This window comes from Piliocolobus tephrosceles, chromosome 6 (genome assembly GCF_002776525.5).
Source record: "Piliocolobus tephrosceles isolate RC106 chromosome 6, ASM277652v3, whole genome shotgun sequence".
In the NCBI taxonomy this organism is placed as follows: Eukaryota; Metazoa; Chordata; class Mammalia; order Primates; family Cercopithecidae; genus Piliocolobus; species Piliocolobus tephrosceles.
The window spans coordinates 122,710,974-122,724,596 of record NC_045439.1 but is presented as its reverse complement, the minus strand read 5'-3'; the positions used below and the strand labels follow the sequence as shown (position 1 = coordinate 122,724,596).

At 49.9% G+C, this 13,623-nt stretch overlaps 1 protein-coding gene across 1 annotated transcript in view; it reads right to left on the bottom strand.

Moving 5' to 3' along the window:
* The window catches only part of ZFHX2 (zinc finger homeobox 2), a 32,634-nt gene extending 22,441 nt beyond the window's left edge, over window positions 1-10,193 (bottom strand). The window contains exon 1 of the mRNA XM_023230392.2: window positions 9,775-10,193. The gene's annotated coding sequence lies outside the window, so the exon portion shown is untranslated. The remainder of the gene's footprint in view (window positions 1-9,774) is intronic.
* Window positions 10,194-13,623: the final 3,430 nt, after the last annotated feature.

Genomic DNA, 13,623 nt, shown 5'->3' with positions numbered 1-13,623 from the left:
TTTTTTTTTTTTGAGACGGAGTCTTGCTCTGTTGCCCGGGCTGGAGTGCAGTGGCCGGATCTCAGCTCACTGCAAGCTCCGCCTCCCGGGTTTACGCCATTCTCCTGCCTCAGCCTCCGGAGTAGCTGGGACTACAGGCGCCCGCCACCTCGCCCGGCTAGTTTTTTTTTGTATTTTTAGTAGAGACGGGGTTTCACCGTGTTAGCCAGGATGGTCTCGATCTCCTGACCTCGTGATCCGCCCGTCTCGGCCTCCCAAAGTGCTGGGATTACAGGCTTGAGCCACCGCGCCCGGCTAGGGTTTCTTTTTTTTGAGACCGAGTCTTGCTCTGCCACCCAAGCTGGGAATGCAGTGGCACGATCTCGGCTCACTGCAACCTCCGCCTCCTGGGTTCACGCAGTTCTCCTGTCTTGCCCTCCTGAGTAGCTGGGACTACAGGCACGTGCCACCACACCTAGCTGATTTTTTTTTTAGTAGAGACAGGATTTCACCATGTTAGCCAGGATGGTCTTGATCTACTGACCTCGTGATCCGCCCACCTTGGCCTCCCAAAGTGCTGGGATTACAGGTGTGAGCCACCACACCCGGCTAGAGACAGGGTTTCACCATGTTGTCTAGGATGGTCTCTATCTTCTAACCACCTGACCTGCCCACCTTGGCCTGGGATTACAGGCGTGAGCCACCGCACCCGACTGGAAGGAAAACATTCTAAGTGACCGTGTATTTACATAAGTCTTATTTACATAAGTCTTTCTGGTTATTTTATTCTGTGAACCTGTGTGATGTAATGACTGCATTTAAATACTATTACAACAACAAAAACTAATTATAATAATAGTAAATAGCTAACATCTTTAAATGTTTGCCATGGGCCAGGCACCGCGCTAGGCCCTTGGCAAGTATCACATCACCTAATCCTCCACTACAATCTGATGCAATAGATGCAGCTATTCATTCCTAGTTTACAAACATGGAGACTGACTTATATGGGTTACATGCAGCTATTCATTCCTAGTTTACAAACATGGAGACTGACATATGGGTTAAGTAATTTTTAAGATCTCCTGCTTAGAAAGAAGTAGAATTGAGATTGGAACTCAGGTAGCCTGACGTCAGCGCCTCTGCTCTTGGGTTAATTTGTAAGCTTCTGCCTGGTATGCATTTTGAATGAGGCCTTTTGAGTCTGATTGTATTACTCCTGTGTGTCACCTTGAGCATATGTGCTATCATGTTCCTCTTTAAGCTTGAAGGTGCTAGATGGCTGTCTTCCATTTAGTTTGTTTCTTAGTATAAGATGGGCCAGGCAAGGTGTGGTGGCTCATGCCTGTAATCCCAGCACTTTGCAAGGCTGAGGTGGGTGGATCACGAGGTCAGGGGTTCGAGACCAGCCTGATCAACATGGTGAAATGCTGTCTCTACTAAAAATACAAAAATTAGCCAGGCGTGGTGGCATGCACCTGTAATCCCAGCTACTCAGGAGGCTGAGGCAGGAGAATTACGTGAACCTGGGAGGCGGAGGTTGCAGTGAGCCGAGATTGCACCACTGCACTCCAGCCTGGGTGGCAGAGCTAGACTCTGTCCCCCCCCCAAAAAAAAGGTGGGCCAGAACAGGACTGCTGCTTTGTGTAACTCCAGGGTGTGTTATTCACACTGCAGTCCATGCAGGGGCACTGGCCATGCCCTGTGTGAAGGAAGGGAAGGAGTAGGAGGAGGGAGTGGGAACAGGAGGGAGGGATAGATAATGGCAGGTAGTGTTATTTGAATGATATGTGTACCATTTCTGACAACATCTCTTAAAGTTGAAGGTCTACACATGTGTATCCATATTAGCATATGAACTTCATCAGACAAGCAGTCTCCCTCCAATAGAGGGAGACCCTGTCTCAAAAAACAAAAAAACAACAACAGCCTTTAAAGTCAGAGAGACCTGGAATCAAATTCTAGTTCTGTTCCTTAATATGTAAATGACCTCAGGTAAGTTGCTTGAAGTCTCTATTCAGTCTCTTCATATAGAGAATGGGGCAGGGCAGGCACACACCTATAATTCCAGCACTTTGGGAGGCTGAGGTGGGTGGATCACTTGAAGTCAGGAGTTTGAGACCAGCCTGGCCAACATGGTAAAACCCTGTCTCTACTAAAAATACAAAAAAATGAGCCGGGCGTAGTGGCACCCACCTGTAATCCCAGCTACTCAGGAGGCTGAGGCAGGAGGCTGAGGCAAACCTGTAGTCCTAGCTACTCGCTTGAACCCAGGAGGCAGAGGTTGCAGTGAGCTGAGATCGTACCACTGCACTCCAGCCTGGATGACAGAGTGAGACCCTGTCTAAAAATAAACAAAACAAAACAAAGCAAAAACAGAAAGAAAAAAAAAAGGGAATGGGGAACAGTACCTCATGGAGTTAAACGTCCATTGAGAGGATCATCATTGAGACTGGTACTTTGGGTGTAATCAATAAATGGAAATGATAATTATTCATCCATATGCCTTATTTCCTGTGTTGGGGTATGTGTATGTTTGTTGTTTTTTGATTGTATGTGGGGCAGCTAGTAACCTGACTGTAGCCCTGTCCCAGTACTTCTTTGGGGTTGGTGAAAGTACTTGTTCTCCCTGGCTGGATTTTCCCAGGCCCTCCATGTACATGTGTGTGGGCCCTGTGCTTCCCGTTCAGAAGCAGGGTGTCCTGTTCAGTGTGTTGCTGTGAGCCCGTCTGTGCTTGGCCCGGCTGGCGCGGGCGTGTTTAGGGTGGTGGTAATTACTGGGATGGCCCAGCCCTAATGAGTGCGATCTCGTTACACTCTCGCTGCCTCTAATGGAGCTAACCTCATTTCACAGCCATTAGAGATGGAGATGAGGCCCCGCCCACTGGCCCTGCCAGCTGCAGCTTTTGCAGTGCTGGCCACGTTCTTTCCCTCCGGCTCGCCATTTCTCCATTCCACTTTTCCTTCTCCCACCTTTTTTTTCTGCTCCTCCTACCACGTTTCCCTTTCCTGTCCCCCATTGTTCTTTTCCCTGGCCGTTTTTCCGCACCCCTCTCCTCTTTCGTTCTCTTTTCACGTCTCCCTTCCCCACTCCTCTCTTCGATTCCTGGGCTCTTCTCTTCACTCATCACCCCCCGCTTTTCTCTCCCCTAGTCGATTTGTCCTCCACATTGCCATTTCTCCATTCTCTTTTCCTTCCCTCTCCCCCGCCCTTCATGGCTCCAGTCCCTCCCCTCCCCCACATTGCCCTGTCTGGCCAAAGGACGAATCTCAAGGGGAAACCAGCAAAGACAAACAAGGAGCAGTGACTTCATTATCATCGTTAATTTGCCACTTCAGTTCCTCCCATAAGGGTCAAAGCCAGCACGGCTTGAACTCAGGACTGACACAGACAGGCTGAGACCACGGCCTGGCTTTTCAGCCCTACTTCTTACACAACCACTCGTCCGCCCTGCTCAGCTGTCTTCATTTCCCTGCGGAGGGGTCAGGCTTCCTGTTTTCTCTCCAATTTCTTAGTCCTCACAGCCTACCGCACTCCTCCCTTTCTCATTTAAATTGTGGCCATCTCTCTGTGCTGTCTCCCATCTCCAAGTCATGGGTTTTTCACCTTTGGCTCCTATCGCTGTCATACTCTCTCCCAACTTCTCCCTGCCTAATCTTTCCTGAACCTTTTTCCTATCCTTTCCTGGCCTTCTCTCTTCCTAATTTCAAGCACACTTCTTTCCTTAAAGCAGCAGGATTTATCTATAGGTTTGTGGAAACCACTTAGCCTGAAGAAGCTGGAGATGAGAAGAAGAAGGGCATCTGTGGCCCAAGCAGACCAGTGATACCGAACACAGAGATGGCTGGGGGGAAATGCAGACAACTGTGATGGAGGCAAGAGGCCCACAAGTAAAGAGGAGCAGAAAAATCTAGACCCATGACCATGGCCCATGAATAAAGAAGACAGAGGCTTGAGACTAGGGGAAGGAAAGGGCATCACAAAACAAAGAATGAAAAATCTGAGCCGGGCGCGGTGGCTCAAGCCTGTAATCCCAGCACTTTGGGAGGCCGAGACGGGCGGATCACAAGGTCAGGAGATTGAGACCATCCTGGCTAACACGGTGAAACCCCGTCTCTACTAAAAAAAAAATACAAAAAAAACCAGCCGGGCAAGGTGGCGGGCGCCTGTAGTCCCAGCTACTCCGGAGGCTGAGGCAGGAGAATGGCGTAAACCCAGGAGGCGAAGCTTGCAGTGAGCTGAGATCCGGCAACTGCACTCCAGCCCGGGTGACAGAGCAAGACTCCATCTCAAAAAAAAAAAAAAAAAAAAGAAAGAAAAAGAAAAAAGAAAAATCTGAGGATGGAAATGGCGTTTACCCCATCAGGTCCTCGGGGAAACACAATCTAACACTTCTGGCCCACCCTCTGTCCTGCTTCACTGAGAAGCCAAATGACTGGTAATTGACTCTTGACCTCTAGCCCAAGCCCAGCCCCAAAGGGAGAGGTCCAGGGTAGTTAGATATGACTGGAGGAGGCACTAGGGAAATGTGCATACATGAAGTTAAATTCCTGCCCACACCCATTCTGCCCCACTGACTTTGCACATCAACATGCTCCATAGGATCAGACTCTCCATGCATAAACCTCTCTGCAGAGAGGTCTTGCACACCCTGGAACGTTCATGTCTTTCTGATTGCACAGGCCTCTGTGCGTGCGACATCCCAGTTGATGGCCCTGCTGGGAATTCCAAGGCCTGAACTTTAGCTTTGATGTAATCCTGTGTTCCTGCCAAACACAGAAAGAGGGCTCCTGTTCTCTCGTTAGACTTTGGGGGTAAAAAATGCTGAGGGGTGCTGAGCTGTCTCAGTAGAAATTATTCAAAGATACCTTCCTCCAGGTGTATGCAGCCCTCATGCCAGTGGTACAGCTTGGTGACAGGACTGTGGGTGGACCTCAGCCCTGTCACCCCTTAACAACTGCACATGGGGGCCCTGGTCTCTGGATTCGTTCCTACATGAGGAAGCCACTGAGAGCTCATGGGATTACCCTATGGGGCTGGAAGTTACTTCTAAATCTTTCACCCCTGCCTTGCCAGCCTGGGGAGGAGGGATGGGCAGGCAGTTCCCTGGGACTTTCCCCAGAGAGGCAAGGGGCTCTGGGAAAGTGGGTGGTGGGATGACTGCGCTTAGTGTGAGAAGCTCAAGAAGAAAGATGGAAAAATCAATGAAATGAGTTTCTAACGGTGAGGTAAAGGACCGCTGTGTCGACAGCCTGTCGCCTGCTGCAAAATATGAGCTGCCCAACTCCGTAGCGGTGGCTGACAGTGCAACAGCCACCACTGTCCTTCCTTCAGGCCCCGCCGCCCAGCAGCCCCTTCTCCAGCTGCCCTGGCCTTTTCGTATTATAGCCAGACTGTCCTCCTGCACTCCCAGCTCTCTCCCCTGTCTTCTTTTGTAGATTTCTCAACCCATTCAGGGGCTTTTTGGCCCTTCACCTCGTGATTCCTGATTGGGTGCATCTTTGTTTTCTATAGCTTCTGTGTATTTAGACCTCTGCTTTCTGCAGATTTCGCTCTGAGAGTTGTGGTGAGCTCTACATCTCTTGCCTCCCCCTCTTCTAGATACCTCTGGAGTCTTTCAACAACGGAGAGTCAGACATCAAGGCCATCCGTCACAGGGTTCTTTACATCAAGATCTGGGCAGCAGTAACTTCTCCCTCCTTTGGCCTTTTGGCCCACATGGCCAGTGCTGCCTTCCTTGTAATAATAATTATCTGGGTTGGGATAGGTGTTTAGAATGGGTCTGGTACTGATTTATGAACTCCTTATTTGCGGTCATTGTATATATACGGTTATGACCAATTCAGTTGTAGTTTCATGATTGGGAATCAGGTGGGGATGCTACTTTTAATTCACATTTGCCAACTCCATCTTTGGAAACAACTCTCAACCTTTTCTGGAAACCGCCTCCTTTCTCTTCCCTCCTCTACATCTTCCTCTTGGGCTCCTAGGGCTGTTCATTCAGGTTTTCCTCCAATTATCACTACAAAGACTCGGCATATCAGCCCTGAGAGTTCCCCTGGCTGCCTCCAAGTGTGACCCTAACCCAGTCTTTCCTGTCTGCTTCAGATCTCACTGTCACTGGTTAACTACCCTCCAGCCATTCCCTCCGGTTTTTTATTTCCCAGTTTGCCCGTTAATGTAGACTTAGATGGGGGGAGTGGGTGAAAATTAGGTGTGCAGCTCTTTCCCCCAGCCTCTCCCTACTAATTCAACGTTTGATCAACAGATATTTATTAAGCCTTTTCTGTGTGACAGACACTGTGCTAGGTGCTGGAAAACAATTGGAAACTAGACAGATGTAGCCACTCTTCAGATGGCCATGTGACTAACCCTGAGTCTCTCACCAGACCTAGGTCTCTCAGACTAGGGGACTCTGTCCCATTTTACCCTTTCTGTATAGCCAAATTCCACTGTGCCCTCTGGCATTTCACAACTCTTCCCTTTTCTCAATCCCTGAATAAGTTTACACTCTCACACAGCCCTGATCCCTTCCTCTGCATTCCAGCCTTAGTCTCCATTCCTAAACCCAAAGCCATTACACTTTCAACAACTCTCCCAGCTCACAAAGCCCTTCTCCTTTCACATTCTGTAACTGCCATTTCTAGTCCTCCTCTTCTGTCTCTGCCTGACTTTTCATCCAACCATCCCGACCTCAATGCCCTGTCTTAGGTTCCTTCCTCTTGCTACCGTCAGGCTCTAGCAAACCACAGGCGCTCACAAACAAGAGTTATTTGTGACAACTGTTGTTCTGAGCTGAGAAGAGCTCCAGGGAGACAAGGTCAAGCTACCAGAGTCAGAAATCCTACCAATTCGACCCAGGCCCTGGCCCCATAGGTGATACAGCACCCTGGCAAAGCAGCAGGTTATTCCTGTATGGGTCTCAAGGTAACACCAGCTGTCTCTGACATCATGGAGGGAGGAACCGTGTCAGGTTGCCAAGGCAATACCAGCAATTTATGACATCAGAGGCTTGAGGTCTTTGGTTCTCAGGGGCTGGGAAGATTCAAGTTCCTCTCAGCTGAAGTTTATGGGAATTCTACTTTTTCATTTCTTTGCTTGTGTTCTAGCTTGGGAATGAAGTACAAAGGCCTTTGGTGGGGGTAGTGAGTGATTAGGCCAATGAAATGAATGCTCGTAAGGTTCTCTCTCTCTCTTCCCCATACATTTCTGCTTTCTCTCCCTCTCTTGGGCATTTCTCTCTTCTGGGGCTTCGCCCAATGGTATTCCTGCTATTTCTGCTGTGCTTTTTTTCTGACCTCCCCTACCCTCCCCCGCAGTGCTCTCGCTTTCTTTGCATCAGTCACGCTGTGTCCTCCTCACACCAGAGGCATTTGTTTCCTTTGATACCTCATCCTCTCTTTTCCCCCTACCAAGCTCTGTGCAGCTCTGATCTGCCTCAGCACTCCTTCATTTGTCATCCATTTACCTTCTTTGTACCATACTCTTTTCCCATCTCATCTTGTTCGGCAATTCCTTCCTTCCCCCCTTCACTATTGTATTAATTTAATAGTGCTTTTTCTGTTGACCTCCACTTTAGGAATATTCTATCATTTCTCTTCCTTTTACCTTCTGTATTGCTATCAACACGTTTTGTTTCATTCTTCCAATTTCTTAATTAATCACCCCTTCATTCCTCCTCTGCCCCCCAGTCCGCATAGATTTTCCTCTCTTCCTTTGCATATCCCTCACATCATACATTTCTCTACCCCGTGTGTTTATTGCACTGACCACCCCTTCCTTTCTTTAATTCTGTTCACCTCTGAAATCGTCCATCTTCTGCCCATGTCTACCTGCTCCTTTTACCTTTCCGAGCTCCTGAGGTTTGGAAAAACAATGATGGTCTAAAAACCAAGGTAAAGTCAACAGATCCTTTATCCACCCTTACTGTTCTTCAGGCTGAATGAAACTGGCTCCTTACATACGATAGCTTTTATTACACTAATAAACACTGCCTCATAAAAAAAATGGTGCTGGATCTAAATATGATAGTAGCAGGGGCCTAGGAAGAAGATGAACTAAAAAGTGAAGAAAAAGCAACTGATATCGAGAATGAACTGAAGGATGGGGGGCAACCAGGCAGGGTGGAGCTTAGAGTCCTAGGGAATGTCCTCTTACAAAATCAAAGTTGACAGTTAACTGACATAATGGCACTGATTGATGAAGGCATTATATGCCCCTGGAAGCCCATTAAATTATTTCTTGGCCTGTTTATGTGCCTTCACAAACCATACCCCACACCTCTCCCAGCCCCTTGCTTGCTGGTACATTCTGCTGCCGGGGTTAAAATGCTGGATAAGAGGAAAAGGGATAAAAGAAACTTAGGATGATCAAGAAGCAAAGGTAGGAAGAGGGCAGATTATGGGAACAAAGGTGGAAACTCATAAGAGAGCTGGTGGGAAACAGATGGAAAAAAGCGGTGAAGCAAAATGGGGAAATAAAAAATATACAATGATAAAGTGGGGGAAGGGAGGAAAATTAAGTCAGCAGGGAAGAGGTTTTGTGGTGGGAAGCTCCTGGGAAGGCAGATGACACGCATGAGACCAGAAGGTGAGGTTCTGATGCGGGAGACAGGCACATGGCAAAGGGGACAGTCAACAATGCTAGGAAGTTCCAAAGCTTCCCTGGTGAAGGTGGAAGAGGAGGCTGTCCTGGCCATGCTGAAGGCACTAGAGGCTTTGGTGGAGACACATTTGCTCCATCATCCCGCTCCTCCAGGCCCTGACTGTGACCACCACAATCATGACTGATAACCAAATTCCAAAGTAGCCTGAAAAGGCCAGAGATATCCAGACAGACTCTGAAGGAGAGGGCATGGAGTTCTAGACCGACAGAACAGGCAGCCAAGGCGTGACACACAGTGACAGAGACACACAAGGAGAGGATCACTCAGATGGGAAGGGTCAGCAGTGGAGGCAGTGACATACAGACCCAGAGATGGATGGGATGGAAGAGGCGAGATGAACGGCAAAACCAAAAGTCAGGGACACATGGACAGAGATCAGCGGGGCTACAGGCGCAGCAAGAAGCGTGGTCTTGTGCTTGAAAATGATAGGGCTGCTCAGAGGGGCAGACAAGAGCGGATGGGGGGGGTGGGATGGGTGTGCAGGACAGACACGCTTCACCTTGAATGGGCATGTGGCCTCCCCTCACCTACTCAACCCTTTCAAAAAAAGGAATGGAAAGCCCAACTTCAGCCAAAAACGAACGAAGATTGAGGGTATCCACGTCCCCTCCCACTCCACGCCCCAGCGCGCTAGCCCATCCATCAGCCCGCCGGCCGCTGTTCTCCCGTCCCACAGCCGGCGGGGGGCCGCCGAGACCCAGGCCCCTCCAGGCTGACAGCTCTGAGCCCTCACACTCACCGGGCCTCCCCTTCCCTCCGGGACCCCCGCTCCCTGCACAGCTCAGCGTGGTACGTCTAGGCTTTCCATACCCTCCGTCTGTCCGGCGGGCCTCTGCCTTTCCCGTTCCCATTTCTCCCTCCACCCCCGCATCTCTCTCTACCCTCATCCCCGCGCACGCCCTCTTCCTCCCACACCCCTGTCTGCTTTCTCCCTGGGCTCTCGGTCTGTCTGTCCGTCCGTCCTTGTCCCCTCCCCCAGCCCATTCCCGTCCCTCTCCGTCCCCTCCAGCGGCAGTCTCCGAGCGCCTCCTCTCCCGTCTCGAGCTTCCAAAGAGCAAGGAAGGGAAGAAGAGAGAGAGGGAGAGGAGAAAAAAACCAACCCAGCAGCATCGGAAATCGATGCACTTACACCTCAGCTGGAAGCAGGGACGGGAGTCGAACCGCGGCCGCCGAGCAGCGCGAGGCGGGGAGGGGAGGGGGCGGCTCTTGGAAGGGACTTCTCCGATGTGTTGATTCCTCTTTTTTCCCCTCCTCCTCCCTCCCTCCAGCGCTCGCTCCGGGGCGTCGGGGACGGAGATGGAAAAAATAAATAAATAAATTCACGGCGGTGAGGGAAGTGAAGGAAAATAATCAATGCTATTTGGCTGCGGCTGAAGTGTTTCCCCGGCTTCGTGAGGGGGTTTCCATTGATTCACCCTGGGCACTCGCTCGCTCCCTGCCTCCTCCTCCTCCTCCTCCTCCTCCTCCTCGCCCTCCTCCTCCTCCTCCTCGCCCTCACTCCTCCGCCTCATTCACTGGCTGGAGTCGAGGCGTCCCACACAATGGAATAATCAATACCCAGGCGCCCGGGGCGGCCCCACTGAGCAGGTGCAGCGACCCGCCCGCCGCGGCGCATGCCGGGAGTTGTAGTCTGTTCGCGCCCGCCCGCCTCGCGGGACCTAGGGCCCGGGGGCAGGCCGGCCAGCCCACCAGGTCGCCTCCTCGACTCTGGCTCCAGGTTCAAGCCGGTGCCTGCAAAGAGGGCAGGCCCCTTTAAACTCTTTTCTGTCTCCTCTCCTCTTCATCCTGTGGTCTGCAGAAACCATACATGTGTTTTGTTGTTTTGTTTTAAATCAGCTACAGAACAAACCCTTAGCCGCCCAACGCCTCCTTTTTTTCATTCCCTTCTTCCTGCCTTATTATTCCCCTCCTCCCTTATTGGGTACTAGAACCTTTTCTACCGCAGCAATTACTCTTCAGTCTCTGAGAGCTTCTGCCTCCCCCACGCGGTTACATAGTCCCCTGAGCTGGGTAGTGGGAGGTTCGGGCTCCTCCTCCTCATCTTCAGTTTATCAGCTCATTAAGTGTTCCTGCAATTTCTTTTTTCTTTTTTTTTTTTTTTTGGAGATGGAGTCTCCCTCAGTCGCCCAGGTTGGAGTGCAGTGGCACGATCTCGGCTCACTGCAACCTTCACCACCGGGTTCAAGCGATTCTCCTGCCTCAGCCTCCTAAGTAGCTGGGATTACAGGCACGCACCACCACACCCAGCTAATTTTTGTATTTTTAGTAGAGACAGGGTTTCACCATGTTGGTCAGGCTAGTCTCCAACTCCTGACCTTGTGATCCTCCTGCCTCGGCCTCCCAAAGTACTGGGATTACAGGTGTGAGCCACAGCTGTGCCCCGCCCGTTTTTTGTTGTTAAATTTTGAGACAGAATCACTCTGTCCAGGCTGCAGTGCAGTGGCATGATCCCAGCTCACTGCAACCTTCGCCTCCCAGGTTCAAGTGATTCTCCTGCCTCAGCCTCCCAAGTAGCTGGGATTATATAGGTGCCCGTCACTATGCCCTGCTAATTTTGTATTTTTAGTGGAGATGGGGGTTTCACCATCTTCGCCAGGCTGGTCTCGAACTCCTGACCTCAGGTGATCCACCAGCCTCCCAAAGTGCTGGGATTATAGGCGTGAGCCACCTCGCCCGGCCGCTCCCGTATTCTAATAACAATAATTTCTAAGATTTCTTGAATGCACAGGGACAGTTTCAAGCATTTTTACATATATTGTCTAATCCTCTCAATCCCATGAGGTAGATACTATTATAGTCCCATTTTACAGTTGAGGAAACTAAGGCACAAATAAGTGAATTAACAGGCCCAAGGTCCAATGCCCAATAAGTAAATGACAGCACCAGGATTCAAAAACCTCCATGGTCTGGGTCCACACTAACTGCTATAGCCTACTTCTCTTAAACAACACAACAAAACCCTCAAGTTCACATGACAAAAATGAGAAAGAAATGAACATTTTGAGTTTATACTATGTAACAGTTTATGACTGAATCCTCATAGGTAACTGTGAGGCAGACCACATTTTCTCAACGAAAAAGCAGAGGCTGGCTGGGTGTGGTGGCTCACGACTGTAATCCCAGCACTTTGGGAGGCCAAGGCGGGTGGGTCACCTGAGGTCAGGAGTTCGAGACCAGCCTGACCAACATGGAGAAACCCTGTCTCTACTAAAAATACAAAATTATCTGGGTGTGGTGGCATGCACCTGTAATCCCAGCTATTTGGGAGGCTGACGTAGAATAATTCCTTGAACCTGGGAGGCAGAGGTTGTGGTGAACCAAGATCACACCATTGCACTCCAGCCTGGGCAACAAGAGTGAAACTCTGTCTCAAAAACAAAAACAAACAAATAAAAAACAAAAATTAGGCGGGTGTGGTGGCATGTGCCTGTAGTCCCAACTACTCAGGAGGCTGAGGCAGGAGAATCACTTGAACCTGAGAGGCAGAGGTTGCAGTGAGCTGAGATGCCAGAGTGAGACTCAGTCTCAAAAAAAAAGCAGATGCTTAGGGAAGTGGAGTAGCTTGCCGATGGCCAAACACCTAGAAAGTGAAGCTGGGAGTCAACCCCAGGTCTGGCTCCGGAAACTGATCTTTCCGTTCAAATAAGCTGCAGCTTTTACCCCACTGGATTGGACCTTATAACACAAGGAAAAATTAGGTCTTCATCCCAGGTTAACAAAACTGGAAAGCAAAAGATGGATGAAAAGCAGGCCCTAGGAGCTGGGGTTGCTTCCCTCCCTAACCAATGGTGCTTAACATGGAGTGGGGCCACAGGTTCACCCCAGCTGTCCCAAGTTCAAGATGCCATTTGTTTATTTATTTTTACACAGGGTCTTGCTCTGTTGCTGAGTACAGGCAGTAGCAGGATCATAGCTCACTGCCCTTGACCTCCTGGGCCCAAGCTATCCCCCTGCTTCAACCTCCTGAGCAGCTGGGACCACAGGCATGCGCTACCACACACGGCTAACTAAAAAAAAAAATTTATTTTATTTCTTTAGAAACAAGGTCTTGCTATGTTGCCCAGGCTGGTCTCAAACTCCTGGCCTCAAGTGATCCTCCTGCCTCGGCCTCCCAAAGCGCTAGGATTACAGGTGTGAGCCAACACATTTGGCCAAAATGCCATGTCTTTAAACCAGTGTCCTTCTCCTTATAATACCTCTCACTGGTCATGTGTTTCCAAAAACATACTGGTGAGAGGGCAGGTGTTGAGAACATGGCACTTCTCACCCATCATAGGAAGGAGTCCAGGAGTTAAGAGCCACAGTTCCTCAGGGAGCTTCCTCACATGGAAGGTCAGACATATAGTTAGAGTCTCCAGATAACCATAATCCTCAGACGGAGTAAGAAGGAATCGTCTCTATTAATATTTTGTCTCCCAAAGCATTCAAAGGGTCAACCCCCTGTTTTCCTGAATTTTATTTTTTGGGGGAGAGAGGGAGTCTCATTCTGTGGCCCAGGCTGGAGTGCAGTGGCGCCATCTCAGCTCACTGCAACCTCTGCCTCCCTGGTTCAAGCAATTCTCATGCCTCAGCCTCTGGAGTAGCTGGGAACACAGGCACGTGCCACCATGCCTGGCTCATTTTTGCATTTCTAGTAGAGACGAGGGTTTCTCCATGTTGGCCAGGCTGGTCTCGAACTCCTTACCTCAGGTGATTCACCCGCCTCGGCTTCCCAAAGTGCTGGGATTGCAGGTGTAAGCAACCGCACCGGCCTTTCTGTATTCTAAATGAACATAAGTAGTTCCACATCTGACAAAAACTGCTTAGGGACCTCTGGAAACTCTGACACAAACTCCTCAGTCTAGCACTCAAGGCTTTTTCTTCAACTGCATTTCTAGCCTCGTCTTCTACTTACATACCACCCAGGTGCTCTCCAGTTTCTGGGCCTTTGCTTAGGCTACTCCTGCCTCCATCCAGGTCTCCAACTGTTGAAATTCCA